At 36.5% G+C, this 20,957-nt stretch overlaps 1 protein-coding gene across 2 annotated transcripts in view; it reads left to right on the top strand.

Moving 5' to 3' along the window:
- The window catches only part of LOC150075172 (polyamine-transporting ATPase 13A3-like), a 409,674-nt gene that overhangs the window by 268,509 nt on the left and 120,208 nt on the right, over positions 1-20,957 (top strand). The window lies entirely within an intron of this gene.

Raw genomic sequence — 20,957 nt, 5'->3', positions numbered from 1 at the left:
AATGCCGTGAGTTAGGTCGCAATACAGTGTCAGCAATTCTACCTGCGCACGATAGGAGTGATTATATGCCAAAAGCCTTGTGGATTAACTCAAGACTTGAAGGACTCAGCAAAGGTTTTGTGGGGAAATTTCTAACAGCTTGGCCTGCACTTGTAGGTAGAAGGAATCTGTTTTGTAGAGATGAAATACATTTAAACAAAGGTGGTGCAAGAGTTTTGCCAGTATTATTGAGGATACCTTAAAGGTTCAGAGGAACTGCTAGTTTGCTAGTTATCAGATAAACGTGTAATATACATTTGCATTTATCTGATAATATTGGTCAAAGTAATGCTTGCACATACCTCAAGAGTTCTTGTTTGTTACTGCAACAGAACATACAGTGGCGGACATAAAATTGCCTCACCTTAAAAAAGTAACATTTGTAGTGAAATGTATAAGATATTGTTTGATTACAGTCATTTTGTATGTCACAAAGCAAAGGTATTGCATCAGATAATGCTTCTATTGCATCAGACAGTAATTGCAAGGTATTGCATCAGCCATTTCTATAAATACAGCGTTGGAAGGGTATGCATGCTCATTAGTATCCTGTTTTGCAGAGGTGTAAGCGTGGCTTCATATGTTTATGTTCAGTTGATACCAAGGGAAAAAAAGTGTAGCTGTTGCTCTGTCCTAGGAAGGGCTTTCTATGCCTGCTATCGCTGATAAAATAGGCTGCCACCAGTCAACAATATCCCAGTGCTGAAATTAAAGCGTGAAACCGGTAATGTGAAGAGAAGACCTGGATCAGGACGTAAGAGAGTGACTGCACCTTCCCAAGATTGATATTTTGAACGGCTATGCCTTTGTAATCGCCATGCTAGTGCTCCTGATCTAAAACTGGACTTTGAGATGGCCTCTGGTGTTGAAACAAGTACACAACTATCCAAAGACGGTTTTCAGAATGTGGTCTGCATGTTTATCGGCCCAAGAAGAAGCCTTTGTTGACCCAACAAATGATGAAGAAGCAACTTGCTTGGGCTAATATGCATGTTTCATGGATAAAAGAGCAATGGGACACCGTCATCTTTTCTGACGAATAGAAATTCAACCTGCATTGCTCGGATGGGAAGCAATATGTCAGAAGACGAAAATCAGGGGCATACCATCTTAACTGCATAACACCGACTGTCAAGTCCCCGCTAACAGAATTAAGAATTAAGTTTATTAATGGAAAGGTGAATGCAGAAACCTACACTGCTGTCTTGGAGGAGTGCCTGAAACTCGTTATTAGGGATCACCACACAGACATCCAAAGCTACATTTTTCAACAGGACTCGGCACTTTGCCACACAGCAAAATTGGTAAGTTTTATGCTATTTAGATTTAATGATGAGTTTGTCTTCTTGTTTCACAAGGCTTAAAACATACTTACACCAATATTTCCCCTCGTTTTTCTCCCTTAAGGTGCGGTCACACTTCAGAAATGCCGGCATTACGTGTTGGACTGGCCCGTCAACAGTTTAGATTTGAACCCTATTGAAAATTGCTGGTACATAATGTCATTTAAAATTGCTCAGAAGAAGCCAACAAGTAAGATTCAGCTGCAGGAGAGCATTGTAAGGGTGTGGTACCATGAAATTGGGCAACCGTATATCTAGTTGATTAACTCTATGCCAGATCGTTGCAAGATATTGTCGCAATAATTGCAGCTCGAGGAGGAACAACAAAATATTGAGGACTTATTTTGCTGATTTACAGTACATAATACTGTTACGTTAACTTGTCATTTCAGTTTGTGCAGGTAAATGCAATAAAGCGTATGTTTGGTTGTCGTGATTGCCATTTGCATGATTTCTTATATTTCCATTAATTACACATTTTACCCTTTGGGAAGATATTTATGGCAAGTAGGTATATCAGGTGGAGTCTTTTTATTGGATTTCATCCACAGAGATATATATCCCATCTAATAAATGCATTTCAAACATTTCTGCAACCCACAATGTAGCGCAAAACACATTATTTACAAAATTCATAAGTGATGCAGTTTTTTTGTCTGCCACTATATTAGCAAGATGTTCTGAGGGCAGAAATGTTTCAAATGAGGATAATTACCTACTGGAGTAGGGAAACATGTAGGTGTTCTATTTCCTTTTCTCTTAATTATTATTTTTAAAATTTTTCTTCTTATTATTATTTTATTCTTATTCTCATTTTTTATTTATTTATTTATTTTTTGTTATTTTATTTATTTTTTTGCCTGGTGCAGCATAAGCCATAGGCTTCCTTGCACCATGTGGCCATTGCTAACTATTGACATTTTGAAAAAACCTGACTGTATTGGACATGAAGTTTCAGCAGCATGAAAATCAATAAAAAGCATAACCTTAAAGAGGTCTTGGCATAAAATTTTACTGGGAAATGATGAAGGGTTCCTAGGATTTGAAGAAAACTGAAGATTTGGCACCAGAAATGTTATGAAATTTGCAACAAATTGGGGAATGAGGATATTGATGAGCATTCAATTCATGATTCTGACAAAGATTTAGCTGGCCATGAAGTACTAAATGATGATGAAGAAATTTTATATCTTGTAATGACTACTGCACCATCACTAAATAATGGTGAACCTGAAGAAGAGGAGAACAGTTGATATTGTCACAAAAATTTAGCCACTGTGTTGCTTAAAACCACGCAGAAGCACTTCTTGACCACATGGAGCAGCAAAACGAGTGTTCTGGCAGATAAAATGGTTTTAAGAAATATTCAAAGTGCCAATTGTTAAAAAGTTGCAAAAGACAAAAAAACAATCTTCTATACTTTCTTATTTTCCTAAGTGAATTGATTTTCGCTTATCTCTCCTATTTTTCGTAAAATTAAAATATAAAATATTATGTTAAGTCTATTGATTTCTTAAAACAAAACTTGTAAAAAATATTGTGAAAATTATTGTGTACCTCCATTGGCAGCTTTGGTGGCTGACGCAAGCATACATCATTACCTATAGGTATGTTTTTATACCTATGTACGCATCATATTGGACATGCAAGTAGTGTATGGTAAGTTTTTTCATTTTTTTATCTATCGCCATATTTATTAGGTACGTTGCTGATATTTTTGGACTATCTGGGATTTTATTTTTATCATCTATCCCAGAAAATTGAGAGTCTACTGTATATTCATTTTGTTAGTATTCATAAATTCTTTTCTTCCTGGAGATGTATTAATGATGTTTTCGTAATGATATTTCACATTTATTAATATGTTGAAATAATAATTTTTATTATGATCATTACATTTTTTTTTTTTTTTTTTTTTTTGGTTTGGTAGTTGTTGGCGCATCGGCTTCTGTGGCCATAGTGCACCTCCCAAGGTTTTTGCAGTACTTTGATCCAAGCCCGAGGCGGGAATCGAACCCGCGACCTTTGGGTTGCCAGGCAGGCACTTTACCCACCTGGCTAGCCCGGTCGGCAGATCATTACATTCCATTGCAATTTGTTTTGGCTATATAATGCTATTTGATGATATATTATATAGGGTGTCATCAAAAAAAGACATGTTTGAATTGCTTATAGTATGTTATTTGACTCTTGCAATATTGTTTCTGATATCACAACACTTGTGAAGCTTGGGAGATTTTATTTATCATGCAATGTCAGTTTGTGTGATCCTTTCTATTCAAGTGTTTGCAGAGGTCTATTGAAATGATCCCTTAACTTCATCTAGTGTTTCTAAAGCGATGCTCTCCATGGCAGCTGTGATTTCAACATTCAGTTCGACAGAATGTGGAATTGAAAGTTTTATCTACATTTTTTCCTTAATAAAAAATCTCCATAAAAAATCATTTCAAATTAAAATCTGGTGTTTACAGTAGTTGGGACTATCCCACCTTAAAGCATTAAGGATGAAATAGCATTATCATTGAAATGTTTCCTAATGAAATCAAGGCCTGTATTTGCTCTATACATAGCATCCAACTATTGGGTTTATATTGGAGTATACATTTTCACTTCCTATGCAATGCATGCTTGTACAGCCCAGAGATCATATATACTCTTTCAATTTATAAATCAATAAAGATGAATAAAAGAACTTAGTTTATCAAAAACTAAATATCATTAAAAATTCATTTAAAAGAAAGTAAATGTATGGAATGGCAACTCCTCTAACCTTGCATTACTGGTAGAGTCTAGAAATATGAACCAAAATACCATTCTCTCCTCTCAATAAATTAGTAAAGACTGCTTGCCTCGTTAGTTACCATTATAAAAGATAATGAGAGATTATTATAGAGGCAGCACATCATGAACATAAAAACAGGCTGGTGGATGATGAACTGTGGAAATCTTTACCTAAGTGTGATTTATACCTACAGTAAAAAAAAAAAAAAAAAAAAAAATTAGTGCAATTTGCTCACACTTTTTTATTCTAATTATAATTCTAAATTAGAATTTAAAATTAACTGGCACCTTACTGAATTTAGTAACAGCAACAATTTAGAGAAAAACAGAATTTGTTGTTTATCATTTGTTAATATTATTTAATAAATTTTATTATTTAAATAGAATTGCATTATATATTTTAATTTTATAAATTGGTATTGTTGCTAAATTCAAGGTGGCCTATTTGATGATACAGTGGTGCCTCGCAATTCAACTGTAATCCGTTGCCGAATTAGATTCGAATTGCGAATTTGTTGAATTGCGGGTCGATATTTTCCATATAAGTTTATGGCAAATTGATTAATTCGTTGTCGGGGAGAAATACACAATATTATTGACTTTACTATATTCTACCATATAACAAACGAAATTACAAAATACATAATGAGTGCATACATTTCATTGAGCCTTAGATGTTGGAAGGATGTTTTATTTATCTTGTTTTACCCCTTCTCTTCTCCTCTTGGCTTGAATGGGGATGGGGAATTGATCATGGGTGGACTGTCTCTCCCTCTTTTTCAAGATAGCCTTGAAGTGATGCATGGTAGTGTTGTTAAACAAGTCTGTCATTCTAGTTACAACAGCAGTGTTGGGGTGTCATTTTAAACAAGCAGACTGCACCTTCTCCCAGTGGAATAAAATTTATTTAATGGCAGCTGTTAGCATCGGCCCTTTTTCCCTGTCTTCTTCTTCTTCACGTGAAATTTCCCTTTCTGTCTCTTTTGCTTCCAGTTCGCTGAGTGTTTTGAGTTCTTCCACGGTTGGTTCGTCATCGTGATCCTCCACAAGCTCTTCCACATCAGCCTCATCAACTTCTCCTATGTCGAGGTTCTCCGCCGTCGAAATGATTTCTCGCATGGCCGCAGTTGCTTCTGATTCTTCAGCAGCTTGGACTGCACTGTTGTCATCCTGAAAAAAAGGAAGGAACGAATTTCTTCAATGATGCACGAAGGGTCCTCTGTGTCACTCCCTCCAAGGTAGTTTTAATAAAAGGAAATGGCGTGGAGAATATTGAACTCAGTCTTCCAGAACTCCTTCAGTGTCTTATCAGAAGAATGAGTCACGTCAAAAAGCTGTGAAAACAAAGCCTTGGTGTAAAGTTTTTTAAAACAGGCAATTACTTCTTGATCCATGGGTTGGATCAGTGATGTGGTGTTTTGGAGGCAAAAACTGGACTTTGATGAAATCAAAGTCAATTTCAAGAATGTTCACCAAGTCTTGGGGGTGGGCACTAGCATTGTCAAGAATCAGCAGTGCTTTCAAAGGTAAATTGTTTTCAATGAGGAATTGCTGCCGCTTGTATTTGCTGCCAATAACAAGGTAAGCCTATCTTTCATAGGCTTATTTCCTGGGAGCGTCACTTCTTGCGTGATGTATGTTCGATTTGGTAAGCGCTTCCAAAATAACCCAATTTCATCCCCGTTAAAAATTTGCTGCAGCAAGTAGCCTTCCTTCATGATTAAATCTTCAAATTTTTTCACAAACTCTTCTGCAGCCTTTTTATCTGCACTAACTGCTTCCCCATGTCTGAGAACACTATGGATACCTGTTCTACCTTTGAATCTGTGAAACCACCCACGACTTGCCTTGAATTCATCAGTTTGATCTGAGATACATCCTGGAATTTTCTTCTGCAATTCTTCAAAAATCAACCTAGCCTTTTCACAGATCATTGCCTGAGTTACTGGATCTCCTTTCATCTGTCTTTCTCTAATCCAGGTAAGAAGCAGCTTTTCCATTTCTTCATTGATTAAATATCTGTTTCTGTCAGAAATTTTCATTGCTCCAGCGAACACCCTAGCACCTATAATCTTGTCTCTTTGTTGCCAAAAAAGTTGCCACGGTTGACCTAGGTACGCCACACTCTTGAGCTACATCTGTAATTGTTCTACCTTTCTGCACTTCATCTATAATTTCTTTCTTCCTTACTACTTCCTTATTACTTTCTCCTGAATTATTCCGCTGTTCACTTCTCTTTGGACCCATTATCAAATTTCACTCAAAAAATAAATAACTGCCAAATCACAAAATTTTTTACTTTATGAGAAATGCAGAATTATAAATTAGCACAAACAACTTGAGCAAACATGAACTCAGACTACGATTATTAACGAGATAATGTTGTCTCATAACTGACGGCATACCTGTAGCTATCTTTGAGGCAGCTAACGTAGCTGAATGATTGTAGGATCTATTCCCGCTTTATCTATCATTGGTTAAATATTACTCCCGCTCTTTAATACCATTGGTTAAAATGTATGAAGCAACCATTACTATTTAGTGTTATTTAGTAACGTTAAATGCAGCTACACAGTCCAGCAAAGAATTGTATCGTGCAATATCATGTAGCGTTTGCGCCAGCCTGTGAAATCCGACTGTCGAATTGCGAGGCACCACCTGTACAGTTGAATTGTTGCAATTTCAAATATTAATACATTCATACAGAAGCTGTATGATTTTTTGAATAAATTTAAATTGTGGACTTAGTTTGGCAGCCAGCTTACTTTCTGTTGTGGATTCCTAAGACCAAAGTGCATTTTTTTTTACAGCAGTTGAAAGTCTACTGGCTCCAAACTGAATTCGTAGACAGCAAATCGCTGAGATTTTGGAAGCTAAGCTAAATGTTATGTAACTTTAACATAAAGCTATTCAGAGAATAGTTTTTGAATCAAATTGAACATGAAGTTTCCAGTACTTTTCAATATCATTGAAGGTAAAGAAATATTTTGCAGCATCAGTTTTCCAATTTCACCATGAGAACCACACCAGATGCTGTTATGAAAGAATTGATATACAGTGGTTCTTGGTTGAGAGCTAACAAATGCATAGGGAAGCTTAAAATATAACAAATTATCCCAAGTCATGCTTGGCATTTTAACATTTCCTCATGGCAATGTTGACAGTAATCTAGAAAAAGTTTTGCAGTAGCTTACCTTGATTACTGTCCTTACCCCCCCCCCCACCAACTTTTGTACATTCTGCAAACTTAGACATTAAGCCTGACATACCTTCATCTGTATCATTAATAAATATTGAAAACAATAATGGGTCCAGCACTGATGCCTGGGGATCTCCACTAATAATGTAGTCCATGAAGAGCAGTGCCCATTGATAACCACTCTCTGTCTTCTCTCACTCAACCATCCCTTATTCCATAGCAGTAACTTGCCATTAATGTCATATTGCTTCAGTTATGTGCGAAAATATCAGAAGCCTTCCTAAAATCCAAGTATGTGATATCAGTTGGTCAGACAAGATGTTACTTCCTTAACCGACGACTCCATTATTTTCCCTGGAACAGACATTAAGCTCGTTCTGTTCCAGTGGAAATGAATGTATCCCCTTTGTGAACTGGAGATACATTTGCACTTCTCCAGTCCATTGGGACCTTCTCTAAATCCAATGATGATCTCATAATTATGGCTAATGGTTTGCTTACCTCTTTTGCTGCTTATCTTAATATAATTGGATAGTCTCATCAACCCCGGCACTTTTTTTTTTTTTTAGCTTCAACAATTTCTCTTTCACTTTCCTTTCAGATATCACAAAATCATTTATCTCCCTGTTGGAGTTTTATAAACTTTTGGCATACCCTTCCCTAAAAAATTTCTCATATGTGAATGTACAGGCAACCCCCCGTATAACAAAGTACTTCTACAACACAGTTTTGCTCTAACACAACTGATAAATTGCTGCAATCCTCACACGACACAGTACTTATATAACACGGTTAGAGAATTTTGGTAAACCCTGCTGCATAACGGTATTTTTGAGCTTTTGTGTGGGGGTTTTATGTTGGTTGTAATTTTTCAACATTTCCACTCTTTTTGAATCCCCACTGTTGGCTTTCTAGTCAAAAAAAAAAAAAATTATTGAGAAATCCCTGTATTTTAATTTGTTGGGAAATCCCCGTGTATGTTCTGTGCTATTGAACTTGTGCTTGTTGGACTTGTGTAAAAATCTAGATTTCAAAGTTTCATTACTATTGGATAGCACACCAGGCCATCCAAAAGATTTAAGTTATCCAAACGTTGAAGTTATGTTCCTACTACCACAGTTGTACTAGGTTAATACAATTTCTTTCATTCGGCCATTAGATCAAGGCATTATATCCACCTTTAAATCTGATTACATCAGAAATTACAATGGATTTTGGAAAAAATTGATTCCGAATCTAATGGAGGCATGGAAACATTTCTCAATTGTTGACTGTATCAGAATCATAGCTTTATTGCTGAAAGAAGTAAAACCATCAATGTTAAATGTGTGTGGAAAAATGTATGGCCAGAGTCAGGTCATTCAGAAAATATGGTTGAACCAGTAGAAAACGGAATCGGGGCGATAGTAGAACTTGCTACGTTGGTAGGAGGGGAAGGTTTTTATGATATGACTACTGAAGCCCTCCTGGGTAGCACAGTTGGTAGAATTGCCCTCCTCCCCACACCAAGTGGAAAAGACCGAGTTTGAATCCTGCCGATGATGGGAGGGATTTTTATGGGGGTTTTTTTTTTTCAGAATGTGGCTGAGTTAGTCGGGCTCAGGCGAGAGTAGCATGGTTTTTTTTTTTTCTTTTTTTCGGAAACTTGGGCTTTTTGTCCAGCAAAACAGAAACTCGACCTCGGGACACACTCAATTTATAGACAATATACACAGAGTAACATGGCTGATGCTCCTAAAAAAATTTTAAAAATATGATTACTGAATACATTCAAGAATTACTGGTAGAAAAAGAGGCTGGCAAAGCGGATTTGGTAAAACAAAATCAATTCAGAGGATGACAGCAATTAGAATCTTAATTTTTGAATGCAGATTCTTGAATGAAAGGAGCCCGAAGTTAGGGAGTTTCAAAAATGCTTAATTCCATATGATGAAATTCACAAAGATTTATCAAGCAAAAGCAAACAAGCCTAGATTACTGATTTTTTAAAGAAAGCAGAAGATGCACAAAATTTAGAATAGTGTATTTTTGTTAGCTTTTGGAACATAATCCCCTCCCTTTTGTACTTTTCCTTAGTTCCGTATAACACGGTTTCGCATAACACAACATTTTATAGGAACCTAACTACTTGTTATATGAGGGTTACCTGAAGATGCAAAAATATCTATTCAATGTGTCAGTAATCTGAGTAGGGTCTTCAACAGTTAAACCATTGATATGAAATGGCCCAATAAGTTTCAACCCTTTCCTTCTACTGTTAATATAAGCAAAGAAGCCTTTGCATTCTTTGCCAGAGACGTCTTGTAATCTGCCTTATCTTTCATATACTCCTTTGTGACGTGATTACAGACTAGTTTATCTACCATAGGGTTCTATATCACCTGATAATTTATATGCATTTCACACATTTTTCTTCTCTGTCACAAGTCTCATTAGTTTATTTGACATCCAGTATGTCTAAGACTTGAACAGTATTTCTTAGTTGGTATGAAAAGCCTATGATTATTTCTCTGAAATGCTCCCTATTTAGAATTTGCTGTTGGTAACATCATTAATTGGTCCCGCTGCATAGAATTTATAAACTGTCTGAGACCACTGTAGTCACCTTTACAAATGAAAAAGCTTTTCCCTTTACCTTTGGAATTAGTTATATAAGCTTGCTTCCTTGTATCAGTTTGCCAGTACTGATACTTTCAAATATTGAATACAGCTACTCAAATACACTTTTGTTACTCTGATATTGTACTGTCTCATCTTTTCTTTCTTCTCTTTTAAAGATTGTCTGCAGTCTTTTACAGGCATTGACTGGATATTCAACTATAAAATTAACTTGAAAGAGTTATCAGCACTGATCCATAGACTGCTGCTGCTAGTCACTAAGTATGCACAAGTTTAATATGCCTGTTTACAAATTTTGTACACAGCTTTCTTATTTTACCTGGCAATCAGTCATGGATTTTAAATGTAGATAAATGATTTACACTGTTGATCTACACAGTTTTCAGTTTTGTACATTGTATTTAAGAGCACTTAATAAATTCTAAATCAACAAAAAAAGTGGGCTGGCTCCATTACAGTTTGCTGTATTTTCATTTTGTAATCATTATTGAAAATTTGCTAAAATAAATCATGTTTTAAATCATTTAAATCATGTAAATAAATCATCCCTCCTGCAAGCATGGAGGGATGCAACTGGTCAGCAGCAGTATTCAAATAGTCTCTAGGATTCAGATATTTATTCATTGGTATCAAGGATTTATGCATGTGTGATAGAAATATTTACCATTCCATTACATTCCACCTCCAGCCTGCAATATCAACACCTGGTATAATGGGTTAATTGATTCATACTGCCATCGGCATGGATCAGTTTGAAATAGGACCAGATGACCTCTTTTTCCACATCACAAAAGTCTGTGTTCCTGTGATGCCCACTGTACTTGGAGCTGTTTGTTTAGCTGTGAAACTCAAAGCAGATACTCTTGACATTTATATGGCTTTTGATTGTATTTGGCATAAAGGTCTTCTAAAAAACTCCCATTTTATGAATTGCTGACTGTTTTTTTGCAGTTAGGTATTAAGTATTCTCTCTGACTACTCCCTGTGGGTGATGGTAGATGGCTCCCTGTCTTCCTACTTCTCTACTAATGCTGTTGTTCTCCAAAGTTCAGTTCTTTCTACTGCCCTGCTAGTTAGCCTAATTATAAGACTTCTGTATTTAGCTTCTGCTTTATAGTAATTTATAAGTAGTTTTTAAATTACATTATTGTGAAATTTGTGTACCACCAGATTCCTTGGATGAATTTCTGGCAGCTTTTATGGATTTTATCAGGTCTTCTTAAAGATAATACTATATATCTATGTTTAAATATTTTTAGTGTTCAACACTGCTTGGAGCCTTTGTTTTGCATAGTTCCGAGTAGAAACACTGATTGACATTTGACTCAAAATGCCTTTGTCATAAGACTGTTAGTGCCCTTGATTTTGTTCCTGCTTTGGGTAAGTCCTACAGCCCTCAAGTAATAACCCAATTAGCCACACCTACAGCTGAACTGTCATTGTTACCCCAGGTGCAGACTCTTCACTACAGTATCCTATTGTGTCAAAGAGGGCCCACCTTCTTGTTTCCTATTTTCTGTTGGCTTTTATTCAGAGCTATTTTTAACCTTCATTATGCCACCTAAAGAAACTATTTTGTGTGGTGTATATCATAAAACAGTATGTAATTGGATTATCTGTAAAGTAACATGTAGTAAGATTTTTTGTGATGGGTGTTCTCTGATAAAAAAAAAAATTTCTAAGTAAAAAATATTTCCAAATGTATAAAAAAAAATAATTGGAGATGCCATTCATGAAAAGGAGCTAACAATGGAAGTTCTTGTTTACAGTCTTCTATTCTACAAGAGCTAAATTTTCAAAATACTCCAACAGATACTAATCTCCTTTGCAACTCTGACTACTCATCTTCTTCTGCTGTCAGTTTGACTTCCTAAGCCCTCACATTATTCTGTGAAGTTAACTAATGATGCTTCTATCCAAACAGATGACACTTTCTCTTCCTGTCCCACACATAAACATATCCAAAGACTGATGGCTTATTTGCTACCTTGGAACAAATGCCGAGGAAGCAATTCAAAGAAAATGATGATGTTAAACAATCTTTTTCGGATAGAAATTTAGCAATGTAAGTTCTATCATACCCAAGGGCTCACATCTGGTGAGTATGGGCTTGGCACACCCAGGGTCCTGAGCTGGATATCATTATTCTTCTCTTTCTTGGTGATTCCCTTCTACCTCTCTCTCTCTCTGGGTAATTCAGAAATTTTTTTTTTTTTTTTTTGCCTAGTGCAGCATAAGCCTCAGGCTTCCTTGCACCATATGGCTAATAATAATAATAATAACATGTTTCTTGCTCTAAAGGCAATGGTCGAGAGCCCTCCATTATCTTGACCTACTCGTGTACATCAGGTTGCTGCAGTTCCAGCCCTCAGTCCAGATGGTGAAGAATTTGTTCCAGCAAAATGTGATAAAACACCTGTGTGATCTTTAAAATCTAGCTCTGTCTCAATGTCTCTCAGTGAATGCAATCAAGCTCCCTTGCAATTTGTTGTTGACCCAAACATACAACTGAATCCCACCACAATGAATAATCAACAGAAACCTGACAGTTTGTATGTGCATTATCAAAATGATCCTTCTGATCTCAGTCCTCAAGTGCCTACCCACAGTAGCTTGCCTGCAAATGTCCCTTTAAAATAAGAAATCAAAATAATATCTTTGTTATCAGGTTGAATCCCAATACTACCTCCCAGTAGATGGATCAGCTACTTTTAGAGCTAGAAATACCAAGTGGAGCTTTCAAAATAAAAACCAAACATTCCACTATGTCTCATTCAGAATTGAGCTAAAGAATTGTGACATATAACAATATCTAAACCCTGATATCTGGCTTCCCACACCATCTCCTTCAACCCATGCATGGTGCTACTAGTATTAATACTATATATAAAAAAAAAAATTCTTGTTTATACTCCAGCACGACCACCAGGTCAGAGGAGTTTACAGTAAATTATCAATACAAACATTAAACATATTTCACTCACCCCAGTTCACTCAGAGTGCATGCAACTGCACTCTCGCTCCTGACCACTCAGCTGTGTCAGGCCCCATACTAACCAGTACCACTACTACTAATAATATAATATTATTAATATTACATTACTAGGCAGTGGATGATTGTCATCAACAGTCATCTCTACCACCACTTTGTATATTGGAGGTTTGAAGTGGTGAAACCCATGTTTAGTCTCCAGAGCAAAGTTTCTCACATACCTTCCTCCCATCTTCAACCCATGCATGGTACTAACTACTATAGGTTTTGATACCTTTAATTTTTGGGGGTTTCATTAAAAAAAAAAAAAAAACAAACTTGTCTTCTTGTCATGCCATATTATGGAACTAGTGGAGGTACAAGTTACCAACCATAGTGGAAAACTACCATCTACTTCTCAACCTGCTGAATTATTTGCATAGCTAGAGAATACCTTGCTTAGTTTGCATCATAGCCCATCATTCAACCTGCCAGATCTGTTTTAAAACGTCTTTCTAACACATATATGCATCTCAACATTTTTATTCAACATGTGAGAAGCATAAAAAATAAACTGTCTGTGCTTATTGCATTATTAATAGAAGAATCACATGACATCATGTGCTTAGTTGAAACATGGATGATGCAGGAACCTCTACAGGACATTTTCTTACCCAGAAAATCTCAGCTACACACCATTTACGACATCAAGGATTAATCGAAGAGGTGGAGGGGCAGCAGTTATTTTAAAATCTGATCTGAAAGTTATGAACAGTTACAACAGAATCTCTGCTAATCCAATTTAAAGATTCACTGCTACATATTTATAAATATAAATACAGATGACATTATCAATGAAATAATAACCTGGATCACTTCTGTTCATAAGCCTCAAACTAGCATAATTGTAATGGGTGACTTTAATCTTCCACTGCCCAAATGTAATTTACAAATGAAGTTTCTATCTGACTCCTTATTAGTACTAGGAGCCAAAAAAAATAAACACCACTTTTACCAGATGAAATCAATCGCTCGATCTTGTTTATCCTGATCTTCCACTTCAAGAAAAACGGAGCAGCAACATTTCATTTAAATCTGATCACAGAAGTATAGAGCAACAAGCAACAGTTTACTGCAGGGAGTCTTTCCCCACTCCAGAAATCACCAATACATTATCATCAGTAAAATTCCTGCAGATGGAAAAGTTTTTGCAGCTCTTAAAATTGTAAACTATCTTCTCTTTCCAAACCTTGGTTCTAATCCCATCTAAAACCATACTTTAAAGGCAAGCAAAAATGGCACAGACAGTGAAAGAAGTATGGCACTTTATCAGCACACGTAATATATATATAAAACAGAGCAGTATTTCAACTCAGAAAAATTCAGTCATACAGAAATTAATGTTCGGGCTAAATCACAAAAAAAAAGCACTTACTGCAGAAACAAGAGCTATCTTTCAGCATGATCAAGTTGTACAATGGATAAACTGCAGTCTGGTAACAAGTGAGATTGTCATATTTGCTGAAGATTTGCAGCACAGATTTCAAGATTTCAGTTCTTACAAACAAGCAGATTGAATGCAACAAGAAATGCCTCCTAGTCAAGCACTGTTGATTAACCAACTTGTGAAAAAGAATGCAGTATAGCAGATAATTAACTAATTATTCCTTGATAGTAGTGAAATCCCTGATGGCATCCCTAGTTTTATTATTAAATTTTCTAGTGCATACATCGATTGTTTGGTGTAACTCATTACACCAAACAATCGATGTATGCACTAGACAATTTAACAATAAAGGAATGGATGGGAACAGGTGCAGTTCCCATCCATTCCTTCCAAGGGCAATGGAAAACTTTCAGGATTACTCTGATTCCTAGACAAGCTAATGACCAATTGCTGTTTCACATAATAACTAAATTGATAAAATCATGTGGCTATACCTTCAATATACAATCTTTGCTAATGCACCTGTCAACATGCATTTTGGTCCTAGAAGGCACTCCACAACAAGCCTAAGCTGACACTATTGTGTGCATCCAAACTCTGATGATTATAAGGTTCCAGGATGCGAAGTTACAACTTCGCATCCTGGCTAATTTTGCAAACATCATCACAAACTTTTTAAATAATAAATAATTTTAAATCATCAGCATATGCCAGCAGATTTGAATTTGCTTGTAGGAGTAGTTGTAGAGATGCTGAAAATATAATACTGGAGAGCAGAGTATTTGAGGAATGCCTGTTGTGGTTTTAATCAGAATATCATTGGTACTAGCGAGGAAGAGGAGCTATCTGCAATTTAGGCATTAGTAGTGTCAAGATAAGGCACAATGTGATGTTTTATTTAGACATCAAAAGGTGCATTCAACAACATAGATCACAGGAAAGCTTTAGAGATACAAAAAATTCATTTTCTCATTGACATTTGTAAGCTCTTATTTAAGCCTTTGATAGCATGAATAAATTTAAAGAAGAACTAGACAAACTATTGGAGGAATGGATTGGTGAAATGGGAATTGCTTTTTTCTTGGACAATGCTATATAAGCTTGTGTTCTTGCACCATTTCACACTACTAATGCCTAAATTGCAGATAGATCCTCTTCCTCACTAGTACCAATGATATTCTGGTTAAAACCACAACAGGCATTCCTCAAATACTGTGCTCTCCAGTATTATATTTTCAGCATCTCTACAACTACTCCTACAAGCAAATTCAAATCTGCTGGCATATGCTGATGATTTAAAATTATTATTTAAAAAGTTTGTGATGTTTGCAAAATTAGCCAGGATGCGAAGTTGTAACTTCGCATCCTGGAACCTTATAATCATCAGGTATCTGAAAGAACTCAATCTCATTCTCAATGTAAACAAATCTGCTCAGGTAACATATTATTTACAGAAACAACCAAACGACATAAAAATTTAAATTGCAGGTGTTTCAATTCCAAATGTCTATGCCCACAAAGACCTAGGAGTAGTTTTGACAGAAATCTTTCTTTCTTTTAATTCCCACTATTTACATATTGCTCAAAAAAAATTCAAAAAAGCAAAATGGCTAGTCAAACATGAAACAGCAGCGATCCAAGATAAAAAAAAAAAGCAGTGATAAATCATGCTCAAAGATGCAAATTTTCCACATTGTCATATGCTTCTGAAATGTGGTCTGCAACGGCTTTATGCCACCTTAAACATGAAGCCACTGCAACAGATCATCACCAAGTCTTGGGTCATGCTGCTTGTAAAGTTTGATAACTTCTGCAAGCAATTTGCCAATATAGTCAACATTATAACAGCAAATTCCAACAGATAAAATACAAGAACCCAACAACAATTCAAATTTAATCTCTCTAGACTCAAGCAACTGGTCAGAATGTTTCCAAATGCACCCCTTCATCTCATAAATCTTCACAACATTGATTGCCAAACATTTCTCAACTCTCCAGCCTACAGAAGTAAGATTTCCAATCAGATGAAAAGAAAGACAAAACAACAGCCTGCCTTTAACCAAGTAATTAGGAGACATTGTTTTATTAGGAGACTCCATTGTCAGGGAAACGGGGAATATTTTTTGTAATAAGGATAGGTGGAGCAGAATCAGGGTATGTCTGCCGGGAGCAACTATTGATGATGTCACCAACAGATTGTCAGATTTTAAAGGGGGTAAAGAAAATATTATTATTCATGTGGGGACAAATGATATTAAATGTACACGATCTGACGATTTGTTGGAAAAATACAGGACCATGCTGAGGAAATGTCGCGAGCTAGGCCATAATGGCTATGTGTCTGCAATTCTGCCCAGACACGATAGGAGGGATTATATGTTAAGAGCCTTGTGGATTAACTCAAGACTTGAAGGAATCTGCGAGGCTTTAGGGGGTAAATTTCTATCAGCATGGCCCACACTTGTAGGTAGAAGGAATTTGTTTTGTAGAGACGGGATACACTTGAACAAAGGTGGTGCAAGAGTTTTTGCCAGTATTATTGAGGATACCTTAAAGGTTCAGGGAAACTGCTAGTTAGGGGGGGGGGGGATGTGGGTAATACTGACACACGTTTATCTAATAATATTGGTCAATGTAACTCTTGCACATACCTTAAGAGTTCTTATCTGTTACCCCAACTGGACATATTATCTAGATGTTCTGGGGGCAAACACGTTTCACATGAGCGGGTAGCTAATATCAGGGAAGAGGCTAAAAAAACTTCAAGGGTTGTGTTAGGGTTGTTAAATATACAAGAACAGTAAATCTTAATTGTTTGTACAGTAACGTTAGAAGTGTCGTCAATAAAATGAGCGAATTCGAACTGCTGGTTAAAACAAGTAACACAGACATAATAGGGCTTACAGAGACGTGGTGCCACCTGGAAATTGGGGATGATAAGTTTAAGTACGGCTTGTATAATGTATTTAGGAAGGATAGGGTAGATAGAAGGGGTGGTGGGGTAATGCTTCTTATCAGAAGCAGCCTGAGTGCGACGATAGCTTTCCTGGATTCAGACATTTCACATGCTAGTATAGAGTCTGTATCGTGTGAGATAGTTGGAAACAAAGGTATAATGCGAGTAGGAGTAATCTACAGACCAGGTGATTGTGAAGATTATGACAAAAACCTCTACATGCAAATGGAATGGGCAAGTAAGCGTCAATGCCTTATTATGGGTGATTTCAATTTGCCTCTAATTGATTGAAGTAAATGGGAAGGAAACTCAACATGGGGAACAAAATTTTTAAATCAACTAGACGACTGTTATTTGTATCAACATGTCAGGGAAAGTACTAGAGAAAAGAATATCCTAGACCTCATCATCACACATGAATCAGATGACATAACAGGGCTGACAGTAGAGGAACCAGTAGCAGGAAGTGATCACAGAGTTCTACGGTGGATGATGATGAGAGAGGTAGCAGAAGTAAAAGGCAAAGGAATGGGTTTTAATTTCAGAAAAGGAAATTACGATGCCTTAAGGTACTACATGGCCTCTATTAACTGGGTAGATATTGTGCAGAAAATGAATACATTTGAACTGTGGTGCGCTTTTAAAACATTAATCACAGATGGCTTGAATGCGTATATACCATTAAAAAAATACTCCACGAGGAGGGTTCCAAGTTGGATGAATAGTGAAGTTGCCAGATTACTTGAGCAGAAAAAGGTGGCATGGAAAGGTTACAGAGCAATAAAAAGTACTGAAGCCTATAACAGCTACAAGGTGATGTGTAATAGAGCCACAGAAAAGGTTCGACAGGCAAAGGCAGTTTATGAGAAATCACTAGCAAACAGAGCAAAGAGGGGGGATAAAGAATTCTTCACATATATAAATGCCAAGAAGAGCAGGACAAACCAGATCGGACCTTTACATAAGGGAAAGGGGATAGTATTAAATACACCAGCTGCCATTGCAGATGAACTCAACAGTTATTTTGCATCGATGTTTACAAATGAAAAACCTTTTGTGGCAATGGGAAATTGTGGGAGCGAAGTTAAAAAATATGTAATTAATGATATTGAAATTTCGCAAGATTATTTAATGAAAAAACTTTCGAGCCTACAGACCAGTAAGGCTCCTGGAGTTGATGGAATACACCCTATAATCTTAAGGGAGGCGGCAAGTGAGTACATTGAACCATTGAGGCTAATTATGCGAGCATCACTAGACTCTGGGGAGATTCCTTTGGATTGGAAAAGTGCAAATGTATCTCCCATACATAAGGATGGCTCTAAAAGTGAAGTTGGAAATTATCAGACCTGTCAGTCTGACTTCAGTAGTAGGGAAAATCATGGAGGCAATGATCAAGGGTGGAATTCAGGATCATTTGGATCGAATTGAAATTCTCAAGGATACTCAGCATGGTTTTGTAAAGGGAAAATCATGTTTAGCAAATCTGGTTCTCTATTTCGAAAGGGTCTCTCACGAGCTGGATTTAGGGAGTAATTTCGACATTGTTTATTTAGATTTCAGCAAAGCTTTTGACTCAGTCCCACATGAGCGGTTGCTTTATAAGCTGGAACAGGTTGGAATCACTGGGAAATTCCTTAGATGGATAGAAGGATGGCTTCAGGGCAGGAGGCAGAGGGTTGTGATAAATGGCTATTCCTCAGATTGGGCTGATGTAAGAAGTGGGGTTCCTCAAGGATCAGTATTAGGACCACTGTTGTTTTTAATTTTCATAAACGACATTGATGAAGGGATAGAGGACGTGATGTCTAAATTTGCAGATGATGTTAAAATTGGTAGAGTAGTTAATGATCACTGTCAAGCTGAGCTTCTTCAGAGAGACCTATATAGACTTCAGGAATGGTCAGAAAAATGGCAGCTATGCTTTAATTCAACAAAGTGTAAGGTATTACACCTGGGAAACAGTAATCCCAAAATAACTTATTCACTTGGTGGAGTTCAACTAAACCCAGTACTGGAGGAAAGGGACTTGGGTGTTACGATACGGTCAGACATGAAATTCTCTGAGCATTGTAAACAGGTTGCAAGGAAGGCCCATGGTGTCCTATCGATGATCTATCGAACTTTTGCAAGTAGAGATAGGGACGTGATAATCCCATTATATAAGGCTTATGTTAGACCACACTTGGAATACTGTGTTCAAGTATTTTGACTGCACCTAAAGAAAGACATCGAGCTTCTTGAAAAGGTGCAAAGACGGGTAACTCGCCTGGTGAGATCGGCAAAAGGGCGTCCTTATGAAGAAAGACTTCGAATATGTGGGTTGCAGAGTTTGGAAACTAGACACCTTAGAGGAGATTTGATTGAGGTGTTTAAGGCTCTGAGGGGCATCAGTAAAATGAATGAGGACGAAATTTTCAAGGTTATAAATGATGCTAGAACTAGGGGACATAAATTCAAGTTACGGGGAGAAATGTTTAGATTGGACTGCAGCAAGTTTTATTTTAGCCAGCGAGTTATAAATTACTGGAATAAGTTGCTTTCATGGGTGGTAGAGGCCGACAGTTTGGGGAAATTCAAAGGTCATCTGGATAGTACTTTCGGGTAAAGGAAGTGCATAGGATGATAGGTTTAATTTCCTTTTTTTTTTATTAATTATTATTATTATTATTTATTATTTTGTTTTTATCATTGTTTTGTTCGGATTTTTTTTTTTTTTTTTTTTGGCTGGTGCAGCATAAGCCATAGGCTTTCTTGCACCATGCGGCCATTACTAATACTAATACTAATTAGGAACTTAATACCTAATGTAATAATTTCATATTGATTATTTACTGTTTTATTTCTTGTGTACTAAATTATCTATCCCTAGCCATGTACTGTGAAGGGCTCGCTGTAATATACAATAAATGAATATTTATTATTATTAATGACCTTTCACATGACTGGAAATCCTATCCATAGTTTTTCTGACACTACATTCGACCTTTCAATTTGCAAAACCTTGTCCTGCATAAACAGCTTCAGCTTCTTAAATATCCTTCACCACATCCTTAAATGCTGATCTCCAGGTAATTCTTCAGTGGGACAAAGCAAATCTAGTTAACTTTAATCACTTTAAAACTCAGTCCTGTCTTATTTCTCACAAAAAAAAGTTTACTGCTCCATTGTTCACCTTTGATGACACTGAGATTTCTGACAAGATCAGAAATTTATACTAGGAAATACCCTAACTTCTAATCTTTCTTGGCACGTGAGAGAGAGAGAGAGAATCTTTATTGCACATTTGATTGTAACCAGTTACAAGATTAAATTGTGTTATACTTTCCCTTCACAGCCAAAAGGCCAGGGGTTACTTCTACATGCAAATAAAACCTGACTTTTTGTTCTGTGTTATCTCTTCTAAAAAAACTACTAGCATTGTACAAATTTGAAATCATATATATATAATATATAGATTGTTATGGACATGTGGCACTGAAAATTGCAGATTCCATGGATGATGGAGTTGTACCTAGGGACTAGCCACTCTGACAAAGGGATGTTGAATTTGAATATGGTGTGTATATGTATGATTGCATGTGCAGCAAAGGATTACAGAA

This window comes from Mastigoproctus giganteus, chromosome 14 (assembly GCF_048544385.1).
Source record: "Mastigoproctus giganteus isolate SK-2022 chromosome 14, ASM4854438v1, whole genome shotgun sequence".
In the NCBI taxonomy this organism is placed as follows: Eukaryota; Metazoa; Arthropoda; class Arachnida; order Uropygi; family Thelyphonidae; genus Mastigoproctus; species Mastigoproctus giganteus.
Note: the sequence above shows the minus strand (reverse complement) of the source record. Positions and strands in the feature narration are given on the sequence as shown.